The following is a 13031-nucleotide window of genomic DNA, read 5'->3' as shown; positions in this document are numbered from 1 at the left end:
ATAATCCCCTCTCCTAGAATTGAACATGAAGAAGAACAGAGGAACTCTTCAACTGTTCTGGACAACACTGTTCCATTAATCAATGTCACTAATGAAATATCTGACCATTTATTTTATTTCTATTTGTAATCCTTGCTGTGTATAAGTTAGCAGCTGTTTTTTCCTGCACTGCTACAATGACTACACGTTAAATGTACCTAATTGACTCTAATTCACTCTGTGGTTCCCTCACGTTCATGACAGGTGCTACATAAATGGAAGTTCATTTTTTTGGACACAAGTGTACAGGTTCCAGGGTGGGGAAATGACTGACCTGTCGATGTTATCTAATTAACCTGTTTAGGGATGCTATTACACAACTCAGGAGCAGGTGGGACTTAAACCCAGGGCTCCTAGTCCAGGGGTAGGGGCACTACCATTGCATCACAATAGATCTTAGTAACCAGTGTGTATAAGTCTCCCATATCACCATCAGTTACTGATGTCAATCTCTATATTAGTGAATTTCAAAATAACAACAGCTGCTACCATGCATGTCCAATTCCCTTTTGTTGTTACATGTTCAGCATAATGCAAATAGTCCAACACTGGTTAATAGAGAAAGCTTAAACAGAGAGGCTGCAATGGACATAAATCAAGGATCTTTCATTGCAGATGATTGCATAATGTGCCAGATTACTTATCTGGAAAATATTTGCACAGAAAACCGATTCAACCAGTTTGGAGATGTGCATTACTCTCAAAAACTAAAATGAAGCCTTGTGATCCTTCTATGGGATGTTCCAAAATGCTGCCATTTTCTAACCAACCTCTTCAGAGATGTTATGACACACTGTAAAGTAGGTGGGATTTGAACCCAGGTGTCCTGACTCAGAGGTGAGTTATCACTGTGCCAGAAGAGCCCTTGCCCCAAAGTGTTTGGAGCCCTTGCTCCAATGAAATATTTTGTCCCTGCTCTGCCATTTAACACAATTAGTAAAATCTTTGACCTCAGCTCTACATCCCTACCTGATTGCCATTGCCCTTAATCCTCGATCATTTGAAATCTATCAATCTCAGCCTTGAATAACACATACTGAGCATTATACTAAATAAAAATGGAAAGAACTACGAATGCTGTAAATCAGAAACAAAAGCAGAAATTGCTGGGAACGCTCAGTGGGTCTGGTGGCATCCATGACGAGAAATCAGAGTTAGCATTTCAGGTCCAATTCTGAATAAGGGTCACTGGACCCAAGACATGCTGAGCATTTACGGAGGTAGACCTGAGAATTCCAACAATTCACAACATTCTGAATAAGGGAATCTCATCTCATCTCAGGTCCAACTGGTTGAGTCCAATATCTCATTGATCTCATTAGCCAGAGAAAACAACATCTTAGCATCTACTCTGTATGCACTCTCAGAATCTTACGTGTTTCAACAGGATTACGTTTTATTCACTTCATCCTCTCCTCACCAAATATCTTCTAACCCAGGAATCAATCCAATGAACCTTTGTTGTACCCTCTGATAGACAAGGAAAGCATTCCTTTGGAGTTTAAAACTATATTACAGCACTCCAGGAGTGTTCTTATCAAAACCTTGTAAAGTTGCAATCTAGTACATCAACCCATTTGCAATAAGCCTTTTGACGTTCTAAGTGCTTGCTGTAACTGCGTGTTAACTTTATGTATTTCATGTGCAAAGACACCCAAATTCCACTTAACAGCTCCTACCATAACCTCACATTTCACCACATTATACTCCATCTGCTCCAATTTGCCAAAACCTCTACTGGCCTGAACACTCTCTTCTCTACTTCAAACAATGCCTTGGGAAAATTTACTTTCACCCACAGGGAAGGCAATTTAATCCCTCCTTTCAAAGACAGACCTTGCCTCAGTACAGCATAGAAAAGGCAGTCTGGGTGAATTACTCAATTCTCTGCAGTATGGCTTGATCATAGAATGTTTTACTCAGAGGCAATAGTATCACAAATTGATCTGCTGAACATTTGCATGGTTTGTCCAACACTTAAGAGGTTAAGGCTTACAGAAAGTCAGAATATCCAGCAGCATAAGTTTCATTCTCTACCAATTGTGCAGATGGGCTCAGTTTAGATTTTCCATTGTGGTTGACCAAGCAACAGTGTGGAAACAGGCCCTTTGGCCCAACAAGTCCACACCGACCCTCCGAAGAGCAACCCATCCAGACCCATTCCCCTACATTTACCCCTTCACCTAACACTATGAGCAATTTAGCATGGCCAATTCACCGAGCCTGCACATTTTTTGACTGAGGGAGGAAACCGGAGCACACCCACGCAGACACAGGGAGAATATGCAAACTCCACACAGACAGTTGCCTGAGGCGGGAATTGAACCCAGGTCTCTGGCACGGTGAGGCAGCAGTGCTAACCACTGTGTCACCGTGCCACCCTATTTTGTGGGTCCTTCTGCATGAATCACAAAAAGCTAGCATCAAAGTTCAATGCATAATACGAAAGGCAAATGGAATGATTAGATTAGATTACTTACAGTGTGGAAACAGGCCCTTCAGCCCAACAAGTCCATACTGACGCACCGAAGCGCAACCCACCCAGACCCATTCCCCTAACACTATGGGCAATTTAGCATGGCCAATTCACCTCACCTGCACATTTTTGGACTGTGGGAGGCAACCAATACAGGCACAGGAAGAATGTACAAACTCCACACAGACAGTCGCCTGAGGCGGGAATTGAACCTGGGTCTCTGGTGCTGGGAGGTAGCAGTGCTAACCATTGCTACCTCCCAGAATCATAGAATCCTGACGATGTGGAAAGAGGTCATTCAGCTCCTTCAAGTCTGCACTGACCTTCCAAAGAGCAATTCACTCCGACCCATCTCCATAACCCTGCATTTACTATGGTTAATCCACCTAGCCTGCACATCCCTGAGCACTACTGACAATTTAGTGTAGCCAGTTTAGAGGTTTGTCAAGGTTGGATTGTTAAGTCTATTCAGGGTAAAATAGACAGAGGGATTTTGGACCAATAAGAGTCATGTAGAAAAGGGAAAGAAGTGGAGTTGAGGACAATCTAATCAGCAATGATCTAATTGAATGGTAGAGTAGATTGATGGACGAAACGGCCTACTTCTCCTCTTACAGCTTACAGATTTATGGTCCATGGGGTATATCAATCCCTGTAGAAAGTTTTGGCACTTGCGGTGAACATTGGGAGTAATCCACTGACGTTATTCGAAAGAAAAACGAGCAGGCTGAGCTGAAAGAGTAATACAATTCCCAGTGGCAGTGGAATGCTTACAGACTGTACATGGAAAGCGCAGGAAGGTGTTATATCATATGCTGAATCAGTTCTGTTACTTCAGCAGTTTGTAATCTGACGTCAGAGTTTAAGGGTGTGAAAGTGCATCACTTGTGCATACATTGAGGAAATGTGGAAAGAGAAACCTCTTTTCCCCCACGTACTGGTGATGTCAGAGGAGATACACACAAGAGTTGTTTTTTGAGACTCCTGCCAAATTCTGACAATCTCTTGGTTGTATTCGTTTAATAAAGGAGAGAGGAGGGGGGCAAAGAAAGAAACAAACACAGGCTACAGAGATTTTAATCTGACCTTTACTGCCAACATTCTGTTTTCATAACGTTTTGTATGTGAGGGGGAGAGAAAGATAAAAACAATTTGAATTTTGCTTTGCAACTTTAAATAAATATTAGCACATTTGGTTAAATTTTATTTTACAATTCATTCTTACGTTACGACTTGGTTTGTGGATAAGCTGAAAAAAATCCTGCCGTGGCTGCACAGTAATAAATGCAACATTAATGACTTGGGTAGTGAGAGAGAGAGAGAGAAAAAGAGGTTTTGCTGGGAACAGGAAGCAGTGGGTTGGAGCCTGTCAGAGCGTGCGTCAGTTCGCAACAAGCTTTTTTTTTCCACTGGGTGGCGAGAGAAAGGAGAGCAAGACCGGCGGGGAGGAGAAGAAGGTGGAGAGAGAGAGGGAGGGAGAAGAAACGACTGAGTCACTTCACTGGGAGCCAGTCAGTGGCAAAGCTCACGCTGCAGCTCCGTCCCCCTCCAGTCCGCTTGGAGCTACCGGAGCAGCAGTAGCTCCGCGCTGCCTGCTCCCTGTCACTCGCTCCTTAGCAGCGGCAGCAACTCCGCTAATAAGCCCCAACCCCCTCCACAACCCAACCACCCCTACCACTCCTCCCCAGCCTCCCCCACTCACCCAACGACAGCGACCAGCCGCCGCTCCTCCACACCTCCCAGTGTCTCCCGTATTCGGGAATCCTAAACCAACTCCCTACAGCTCACTCACTCCTCCAGTTACCTTAATCTTCACAACATGAGAATATAAGAGAATCAACTTTTATTTCAATTCAAAAAGAGGAATTCGACTCAATTTTTACAAGTCCCTGCCCTCTATTCTCCTTCAAATTAATGGTGATTATCAAACCTTGAGAATTCTCAAGAGGTAAGTTTCTTTCTCTCCTTATGTTATAAGATTTCATAGAATTTCTGGTATGTAATCTGCCTGGCGGAGTTAGATAGTGTACTTGGATGGTATGTGTTGTAGCGCTACTTGTCAGATAGGGGTGTTACAGTGTTGCTTTAATGTGAGGTAGCTGGGGAATTAATGTATATTTATATCTTTTAACTGTCTGTTTATCTGCATAAAATATATATTTATTTGTGTCTGGTTAAGGCTGAATGTAATTTTGTTCTTGTTCCAAAAAGTGCTTATTCAGTAGGTTCAGACTGTTCCTGCGAGTTGCTAGACAGAAAAAATATGTTGCCGTAGTAACCTGGAGTACTAGGATGTCTGAGTTTATGCTCAGTTGAAGTACTGCAGAGTGTAACACAACCAAATGCACATATGTATGCCCATACTCGCTACGAGCAGATTTCATTTCATACAGACACTGAGCATAATTTAGTTTTCCTCTGTCACTTTAACTTTGTGTCTGATGCGGAATATATCTCAATTTCAAAATGTGTACTTCTTAAACATAAAATTTTAACTTGTTATACAATTCTGAAGGAGCAAACCGAAAGGAGTTAGATCATACTGTGTGTTGGTGGAAACATTGTAAATCTCGAATGTTGTGTTCTTGTAAATTCTGGTATACCCTAATGAGCCTTCTTGTCACTTTAAGATAATTTCCAGCAAATACTCCTATACTGTGATCATTTTTAAGTAATATATTCACAGACATGTTTCTGATTGTGTAAGCTCTGTTTTATCTGCCTGTGGAATGTGGAGGTATTTGAAAGGTTGACTTCAAAGGAGGTTAATTAAGCCGCCTCAGTCAACAATGATGAGAGATAATGATCAGTCTTGAAGAGGCTAAGTTTCATGCTGTGTCTGCTCTTATAACTGAATCAGTTCCACTGTGCAAATTAACAAATCACTGTGAATTTTTCTCTCATGTATTCTATGTAGCAGGTTAGTTGTCTGTTCCTTCCCTCAGGAATGCTGCGCACATTTTTTAACATGTTTTTTCCCCAAATCCTTAATCCACATTCTTAGTCAATTCCAAAGGTTGAGGGCCACTTAGTTGTGTATAACTTTTCAGCAAAAATCTGTTCAGTAGTTTTTTTTTATATAAAAAGTGAAATTATATAAAAATAAACATTTAGTCAATTATATTTTTCCAAATTTACCTTTTTGATAATTTCAGTTACAAAATAATAACAAAAATTTGCTTTTATACGGTGCTCCTAACTTAAGCAACAAGCAAAAGAAATTCTTAGACTTTTTTTGCTGAGGTGAAGACCATTCAGATACCAAAGTTAGAAAATAGATGGAAAGGAGGAGTGTGAGCAAGAGGGTTTGTTGAAAAGTGGAACCAATAGAGTAAGAGCTGAACATGGCCTAGTTAGTGTATTTATTTAATACACAAAGTTTGAGAATATATTGTCCTTTTTTTTAAGCTGATCCTTTCATTGTGAAATAACCTCCATAGTCTTAAATGTGCCAGGGCCTTGCCAATAAGTTAGTAAACCTTTTGGCTAGTTTAAATGACATTGTTGAAAGTTCATGTTTCTTGTGGTTTGAGATTCTGGGAACTAAAAATTTAAAGGCTCCCAAGAATTTGAGTTCTTCAGAATCTTCTTTCTGGGTATGTCTTTACATCAGAATAAATATTTTAGCTGAGTTTGGAAACTGAAATGTTTTTCGGCTTTGCAATCGATGGAAGATTTTTTTCCATTTTTTTTAAACTAGTGTCACCTGTACATACAAAGATTTGTTAAAGGTCTAATAGAGATTCCCTTGACAACCATTTTGAGACCTATAAAAATTGAGGACTGAGTAGAACTGGAATTATGCTACAATCTGTCTTCCCATCATTACCCACTTACAGTATTTCACCACCCACCCACCCACCCACCCATGCATCTGCCTCTTCTCTTTCCTTTTAAGACCCTCAAATTTCATCGCTTCATCTAAATTTCTGATCGTCCATCCTAAATAGTCTCCTCCTTTTGGTTCAGCATCTTTTCTGTGTTCCTTTTCTATGAAACATCCAGGGCTTTTCACATTTTCAAATTACTGAACCCTTCATTCTTTTGCTGTTTTGCCACTCCAGTGGCATCTCACCAATTTAAGAAATTGACTTCAGAACTTACTACTTCAGAAGTAGTCTTTCTAAATATAGCCCAATAAGTGAGTTGGGAAAGTATTTGCCTTTAAATTTAGGGCATTGGGGAGCTTAGTATAGCTTATGAGATGTGTTTGTGGCACCTTGTGAGGAACAGCTGTAATTACAGTTTGGCCTGACTAAATAATTAATCAGCAGTAGAGCATGATAGTTATTAATCCCAGGAGTACCGTTCAATCTGTTTCAGTAGAAACACTGTGCATTCTTCAACCACCTTCAACCCCTGTTCTGTTCCTTTCATCCAGCCCATTCCCCTCTTGTGTTCTTTCCATTTGGCTTTTTAAAATTTTTTTTTTTACAAATTGCTTTTTTAAATTCTAAATTTGGTGGCAATTTTTTCCTCCTGTTTGGTGCACACAGCTGGAGGGAGGAGGAGGTTAGAAAGGAACTGAAGTCTCGTGCTGGTTGGTTCCGAGCCAGCTGCCTTAACAAGAGAATCATTTTGTTGTGCAGTAGAAATGAAAATGTGCAGTTCTTTTGGCAGAGATGGAGGGGAAGAAATTGCTGACCGTAACAATAGGAGGTGCAACATAAAGTTTCCTTTAATTGGCTTTCACATTCTCTTCTGTTGCTAAATGTGTCACTTTTCTGAAAGGAACATTGGCCTGCACGATAAGCCATTGGCTATTTACTGTAGGATCTTCTCACATTTTCAGAAGGTTGTTGTAGGACATTGTAGCTTAATATATAACTTGTTTCCACTTTATATATACTGTAATTCTTGAATAATGGTCCATCTTGTGTTTATGTTAATCCATGACTTTTAGTCAAAATGGCTGAATTATTTATACTTAATGCCTGCTTGCCACTGAAGTCTGAATCTTCCTGGTACAGACCTTTTTGATAGGTTACCCTCGAAGGCTGCTGTTCAGCCCCTTATGCCTGTGCATGTGCTCTTAGCTCCTTTTGTGCTACCTATGAGGCAAGGTACTTTGTCCTGACAATTCTGATGGTGAGGGGATAAGAGAAGATGGATTTCAAAAACAAAAACAGAAATTGCCTGAAACATTAACTCTGATTTCTCTCCACAGATGCTGCCAGCCCTGCTGAGCCTTTCCGGCAATTTCTGCTTTTGTTTCTGATTTTGTTTCTGCAGTTCTTCTGGTTTTTAAGGTGGATTTCAACCGTAGATACAGAACTAGTTCGAAGGTGGAAGCCAGAGGGTGGGTGGTGGAGGGTTGTTTTCAGACTGGCCAATAGAGTGCCACAAGGATCGGTGCTGGGGTCCACTTCTTTTCATAATTTTATATAAAATGATTTGGATATGAACATAGGAGGTATAGTTAGTAAGTTTGCAGATGACACCAAAATTGGAAGTGTAGTGGACAGCAAAGAAGGTTGCCTCAGATTACTAAGGGATCTTGATCAGATGGGCCAATGGGCTGAGGAGTGGCTGATGGAGTTTATTTCAGATAAATGCAAAGTGCTGTGTTTTGGGAAAACCAATCTGACAATGGTAAGGTCCTGGGGAGTGTTGCTAAACAAAGAGACCTTGGAGTGCAGGTTCATAGCTCTTTGAAAATAGAGTCACAGGTAGGTAGAATAGTGAAGGTGGTGTATGGTATGTTTTCCTTTACTGGGCAGAGCATTGAGTATAGGAGTTGGGCTGAAGAAGGGCTTATGCCCGAAACATCGATTCTCCTATTCCTTGGATGCTGCCTGACCTGCGCTTTTCCAGCAACACATTTTCAGCTCTGATCTCCAGCATCTGCAGTCCTCACTTTCTCCTATAGGAGTTGGGAGGTCATGTTGGGACTGTACAGGATGTTGGTTAGGCACTTTTGGAGTATTGCATGCAATTCTGGCCTCCTTCCTATTGGAAGGATGGTATGAAACTTGAAAGGGTTGAGGAAAAGATTTAAAAGGGTATTGCCTGGTTTGGGAGGATTTGAGCTATGGGGAGAGGTTGAATAGGCTGGGGCTGTTTTCCCTGGAGCGTCGAAGACTCAGGGGTGACCTTATAGAGGTTTATAAAATCAGGAGGGGCATGGATAGGATAAAGAGACAAAATCTTTTCCCTGGGGTGGGGGAGTCCAGAACTAGAAGGCATAGGTTTAGGGTAAGAGTGGAATGACATAAAAGAGGCAAGATTTTCACGCAGAGAGTGGTGCATGTATGGAATGAGCTATCAAAGGAAATGGTGGAGGCTGGTACAATTGCAACATTTAAAAGGCATCTGGATGGGTATATGAATAGGAAGGGTTTGGAGGGATATGGGCCAAGTGATGGCAAATGGGACTAGATTGGGTTCGGATATCTGATCGGCATGGATGAGTTAGACCGAAGAGTCTGTTTTCATGCTGTATATCTCTGACTCTTCAAAATTGTAATTATGTAAAAGTCATTCCACATTCTCCCCTCTTCTCTCTCCCACCCCCCCCCCCCCCCCCCCCTTGCTTTTTGATTAGCAACTTAATCTTAGAAACTTGTGTTTTACACAATTATATGTAAGGTTAACTAGTTGTTTATAACTTATTGCAGTGAGGAAATTGGAATATATAGAGCATATGTCTGGTCATGGGAGTGTTTGCTTTTCATCAATTGGACTGCAACACTTAAATTGCATTGGGTGGCACTTCTGAATGCTAACATGCCAAGAATTAGTTAGCTCAGGAGCTTCACTAAGAACAGAAAAAATCAAATCCAAAATAAAAATGTGATTTCTGTACTCAGTTACTTCGCTATATTTTCACATTTGTTGATGAACTATACCCAATTCCAGCAGCAACACTTGAAATTGTCTCCGTGTCACGTTAGCTCAAAGTCAAAGAAACTAGTGTGATACAAGACGACAGCAAAGGGTTGCTCTCATAGTATGCTTGCTCTGGCTTATGGCTTTGCAATTTGATGGAAAACGTCCAAAGTCCACAAGAGAGTGCACCTTCCAAGATGTGTTCCTGGTTGGCAAACGGGAGCAAGAATCCTGACTTTGTTCCTCTTCTCACAATTGCAGGTATGCTAAGCAATGGCCTATTGTACTTTGCCTATTCCATTTTATTGACCCAATTTGAGACAGACAGACTCCATGCAGGCCACCAATTTGAATTTCAAGTCTTTTGTACTTTGTATCACTGAGCAATATGTAGAGCCATTCAGAGAATTCTGATATTTTAATTGAGATGAGGCACTTATACCGTGCATCATTTGCAGTTTTATTAAAGCCACAGTAAATTTCCCAACCACTTCAGGTTTATGGTTCTGTAAATGGGTTTATCGTAATAGAACGTATTGCCCTTGGCATGCTGTGTTTGCAGGCTGCTGTCCTTTTTCCATTGTTGTTCTTAATGAGAAATGCATGCTAGGTGCTTTAAAGGCAGGTGATTTATGAAGCTATTTGAAGGTGGCAAACTATTAAATTAATCATTGGACATATAGTTTTTTTTTCTGTGGTTTTTGTTTTTTTTACCATATTGCCATTTATTTTTAAATGTTTTAATGCAGGTGCATAATGTATAAACTAGCTTTTCTTTGACTGGAGAATTTCCATTCTCAGGTGGCTAGGAATGAACTTGTGTGCAAGTAGAAACCGGTTTATCTACTTGTACAGCCACACCTCCACAAAGCGTTTTTGCTGCTGACGGAAATTTTTGGTTTTGGAAGAGCAGAGTTATCGGGAGTTCTGGGCATCCTGTTCACCTACCTCTGTTTTTCACACTCGATCAGCACTGATTTCAAACCTGTCACTTAGGAATACTAAAACTAGTTTTCTTTGCAGTTCTTCGATTTAGCAGTGTTGCTGTAACCCTGTTGCATGAATTTAACTTTGCACAATTAGTAGACCATGAGGAGCTCAGGTGTAGAAGTAAGCTCCAATTTTGATATGACAGCAAGAGTCAGACGTGTTTGACTGGGGAGCACACATGACTATAAAGAAATTTCTATCCCTTGCGGACACCTGATTGATATGAAATAAGGACTGTCCTGAATACTATCTTTTTTTAACACATTTTCTGATATGGCGAAAGATTAGTTATATGTCTGCTTCTTTGTCACTTTGTTTTGTTGGCTGGCTGTGTACGCTCTTGTGAAGTCACTCTGGGCCTTTTCTTAATGACATTAAAGGCACTTGTTAATTCACGTTGCTTATCTTGTTACTTCCTCTTCCTTCCTCCACCACCATCAGCTTGCCCTACCACCTTGCCTGGAAAATGTGCAAAGTGGCAGAAGCCAGAATTATGGTGTGCTGATGACACTTCTATCCAGCAACTTGTTTGAAAGGTCAATTAAAAGGGCAAGAAAGGGAAAAATATTGATTTGTGGATTTAGATATCTGCACCATGATCCCACAAAAGGCAGAGAATCTAGAGGTGAAGAAGAAGCAAGTAGGAAAGGAGAAGGAAAGATTGTTGCGAGGGTAAGTCAGAAGGCTTTGCTTCATAGTTTGCCATTTCTTTGGAGTGTGGGTATGGAGGAATGTAGCTTTTTACATTAACTCTGAGCCTGATTTAACACAAATGTAAACTCCCAATTTTTACTCTGGGGCTTATTTTAAGTACTATGCTGAAACAGGAGGAATTTTATTAAAGGCATTCCTCTGACTACAAGTCAGGAAATTAATGCAAATCAATGTCAAGTCCAAGCAGAAGGCAGCTTCCTGGAGAAAAAAGGTGCCTCCTTCTTATTTGACGGAACCACATCGTTTCACCCAATAAAGAGTGAGTAACTGTACTGTGACGATAATGAAAGATGGTTTTCTACTTTGCTAGCTTTTGTTTGTGTTTTTTGGATGATTTGAGAGTCGTGGCAGAGAAATATTTTAAACTAGTGCTGTTATTAAAGTGCATTGACAACAGTGGTTGACTGCACAGCTGGTTCATGATGCAGAGTGACACCAACTGCACAGGTTCAATTCCCACACTGGCTGAGGTTACCATGAACATCATACCTTCTCAACCTTGTCCCTCGCCTGAGGCATGGTGACTATCTGGTTAAACTCACCACCAGTTGTCTGTCAGTCTCTCTCTCTCTGTCTGTCATGAGGGACCAGTCCTCTGGGACTATACAATGTGTGATTGAATCAAAGTGGTTGGGAGAGTTTTTGCTCCTCCCATACCTATTGTGATTTGTACAACTGAGGCAGCCTCTTCGCTTGGTTACTCTCCTTCCCAAAGAGTGGAATTCAAGTCTTGTTGAAGCCAAGTCTTTCACTACTAGCGATGTTGGAGAACAGAGAACTTTGCACAAACCAGGGGCTCTTTTGATCTGTGTGGCTCAATTGTGTGGTTCCTTTAACTACTAGAGGTGGTGAGGCTCAAAGCCAGTTTGACTCCTCACTTAAGAGTGGGCTTAGAATCTCATTGCTGAGTCAGTGCAGTCTTCCCTTTTTGCTAAACTAACCAGTAGCTTGGCTCACAAAGAAATTGCTGGAAAAGCTCAGCAGGTCTAGGGGAGCATCTGTGGAGTGCAGTTCTGGGGAAAGGTCATTGGATCCAAAGCATTAACTTTGATTTCACTCCACAGATGCTGTCAGACCTGAACTTTTTCCAGCAATTTTTGTTTCTGATTACAGCATCCGCAGTCCTTTCAGTTTTCATTAGTTTGGATCAGTTGGTTAAGGCTGTCAAAGACTTCATTTAAACTGATCCTCCAGTGCAGGACTGAAGGGGCAGAGGTGTCATCTTTTGACAGAAACACTGAAAGCAGGGATTCTGGCTTGTTCCTGGCAAGGGTTTTTTTGCCAGAATTCCTATCCAGTATGATAGTTGAGCTAGCTTTTCATTACACTTGTTGTATTTGGGATTTCTTTGTGCACAGTGTAGCCACCATATTTGTTTACATAAGTGGCTGTGCTTCAGAAAATTAATTGGCTGTGAAGCGCTGTGGGATGTCTTGAGGGTGTGATGTGGTTCTATATACTTTATCTTTGTTAAAACGATCAAGAAATTGATCCCAGCTGACCATGCCCTTTAAGCGGCGCTACCTTCACTCTTCAATCTTTCCTTGCATGCTCCCACCCCTTCACATAAAGGAGCTATCAAATGCATCTGGGTGAAATACTTATAACGCACTGTTCCAGGCTGAGTGGGAGTCATAGAGCCAGTAGAAAATTCCTGTGGGTTCTATCTGTTCCACTGTTTATTTTTACTAAAACAGACAGTTTAAATGGAATGAATGAGGGAGAGCTGGAGCCAAGGAACAGAATGTTCTTTGGCAGTGGAGACAGGGTACAAAGCTATTTTTTTTCATCCTGTGTGTGAATGTGAAAACTAGGTTGCAAATGTAATAATTTCTCTTGCTGTGCCACCAGAGGGCAGTGTCAATGGAATATTTATTCTGCCTGTGACGACAATTCTGCAGAACCTGAGCTGAATAGATTTTCAAAACTGGAAACGCTTTAGTTTGCAGAAAAAAAGACATTTTATCTGGTATAAGTGTCTGAG

General features: G+C 41.0%; 1 protein-coding gene across 2 annotated transcripts in view; it reads left to right on the top strand.

Moving 5' to 3' along the window:
• Positions 1 to 4010: 4010 nt before the first annotated feature.
• The window catches only part of csrnp1b (cysteine-serine-rich nuclear protein 1b), a 31846-nt gene continuing 22825 nt past the window's right edge, over positions 4011 to 13031 (top strand). The window contains exon 1 of one of the 2 annotated variants that reach the window (XM_087986609.1): positions 4011 to 4463. The gene's annotated coding sequence lies outside the window, so the exon portion shown is untranslated. The remainder of the gene's footprint in view (positions 4464 to 13031) is intronic. The other variant, XM_087986608.1, reaches the window with a different exon arrangement.

The sequence above is a fragment of the Chiloscyllium plagiosum genome, unplaced genomic scaffold (genome assembly GCF_037043375.1).
Source record: "Chiloscyllium plagiosum isolate Xiang-an unplaced genomic scaffold, Cpla_swu_hap1 HiC_scaffold_4, whole genome shotgun sequence".
Classification (NCBI taxonomy): domain Eukaryota; kingdom Metazoa; phylum Chordata; class Chondrichthyes; order Orectolobiformes; family Hemiscylliidae; genus Chiloscyllium; species Chiloscyllium plagiosum.
The sequence above is the reverse complement of the archived record's forward strand: the minus strand, read 5'-3'. Positions and strand labels throughout refer to the sequence as shown.